This window comes from Bison bison, unplaced genomic scaffold, assembly GCF_000754665.1.
Source record: "Bison bison bison isolate TAMUID 2011002044 unplaced genomic scaffold, Bison_UMD1.0 scf7180017864329, whole genome shotgun sequence".
Taxonomy (NCBI): domain Eukaryota; kingdom Metazoa; phylum Chordata; class Mammalia; order Artiodactyla; family Bovidae; genus Bison; species Bison bison.
Genome location: NW_011494901.1, coordinates 2,665,313 through 2,666,827, shown reverse-complemented (window position 1 = coordinate 2,666,827; position 1,515 = coordinate 2,665,313). Strand labels below are relative to the sequence as shown.

Sequence of the window (1,515 nt, the reverse complement as noted above, 5' to 3'; positions counted from 1 at the left end):
GTGACCCCATCGACAGCAGCCCACCAGGCTCCCCCGTCCCTGGGATTCTCCAGGCAAGAACACTGGAGTGGGTTGCCATTTCCTTCTCCAATGCGTGAAAGTGAAGTCGCTCAGTCGTGTCTGACTCTTAGCGACCCCATGGACTGCAGCCTACCAGGCTCCTCCGTCCGTGGGATTTTCCAGGCAAGAGTACTGGAGTGGGGTGCCATCGCCTTCTCCAGATGGGGTTGGGGAGGTTCTAATTTTGTTAGGATGACCAGGGAAGTGCTCTTTGATATGGTGATATGTGAGCAGACAAGAAGGAAGTGAGAAAGCAGAGTAGACAACTGGAGAAAGAATGTTCCAGATTGGAGAAGTGCAGGTGCAAAGGCCCTGAGGCAGGCGAGCACCCAGCTCGTTTGAGGAACAGCACAGGGGACAGTGCAGGTGGAGGGAAATAGGGGTGGAGAGTGGCGGGAGGAGTTACAGCGCCTAGGCCGTGGGTACATAGATGAGACCAAGATTAAGTACTTTGAATTTCATTGTGAGTGACATGGGAAGCAGTACAGAGTTTTGAGTAGAGGAATGTCTTGGTTTGTGTTTTTAAAGGAGCCCTATGAGCACAGTGTGGGAGAATAACAGAGTCTAGGGCATAACCGCGGGAGTTGCTGGCTGAGGTAGGTGGAGGATGAGGTCAGTGAAGGGGAAAAAGTTAGGGAGATGAGAGGCCAGGGTGTTGGAGGACCGTGTTCATAGAGTTGCGATGACAGAGAATTTTGACAAGAGTAGCACTGGGGGAGGGGAGAGGACTTATGCCAGGTGCCGTGTTGTTTGAGAGTCTGTAGATGAATGACAACCAGGAGGGCCAGTAAGTGGTATAAATCTGATGGCATAAAATTCAAAGGAAAAACAGGTTTAGGGAGGAAATAGGGCTAATAGACTGGAAGTGACAGTAGGGACGGAGGGCTTGGGAGATAAAAAAGCCACCACCTGAGAGTGGCAGGGGATGCGGTCATTCAGCACACGGGTTGATAAATTACAGACTGTGGACTAAATGCGTCCCACCTCCCACCACATGTTCTTATAGCGATAGTTCTGTTGGATCACAGGCACACCCATGTGTTTCCTCTTGTCTATGGCTGCTCTCTGGCTACAATGGCAAAGATGAATAGTTGCAACAGGCAGCTGAATAGTTGCAGTAGGCCCACAAAGCCTAAAATATTTACTCTCTGGTTGTTTGCGGAAAACATTTGGTAAATTCTGTCTTAGAAATCTCAGCACACTACCTCTGGAAGAGGATTTACAAATCATGGAATCTGTTGCATCTGTTTCACAGTTGAGGAAACTGAGCTCTTAAGGAGGGCATGTGTGCTCAGTCGCTCAGTCATCTCTGACTCTTTGCAACCCCATGAACTGTAGCCCACCAGGCTCCTCTGTCTATGGGGATTCTCTAGGCAAGAATGCTGGAGTGGGAGAAAAAAAAAGGAATACTGGAGTGGCTAGCCATGCCCTCCTCCAGGGGATCTTCGGAACCCA

General features: G+C 49.9%; 1 protein-coding gene across 8 annotated transcripts in view; it reads left to right on the top strand.

Annotated features, from left to right (window-relative positions):
* Positions 1 to 1,515, top strand: part of ARHGEF28 (Rho guanine nucleotide exchange factor (GEF) 28) — a 325,034-nt gene that overhangs the window by 272,882 nt on the left and 50,637 nt on the right. The gene's annotated exons all lie outside the window — the stretch shown is intronic.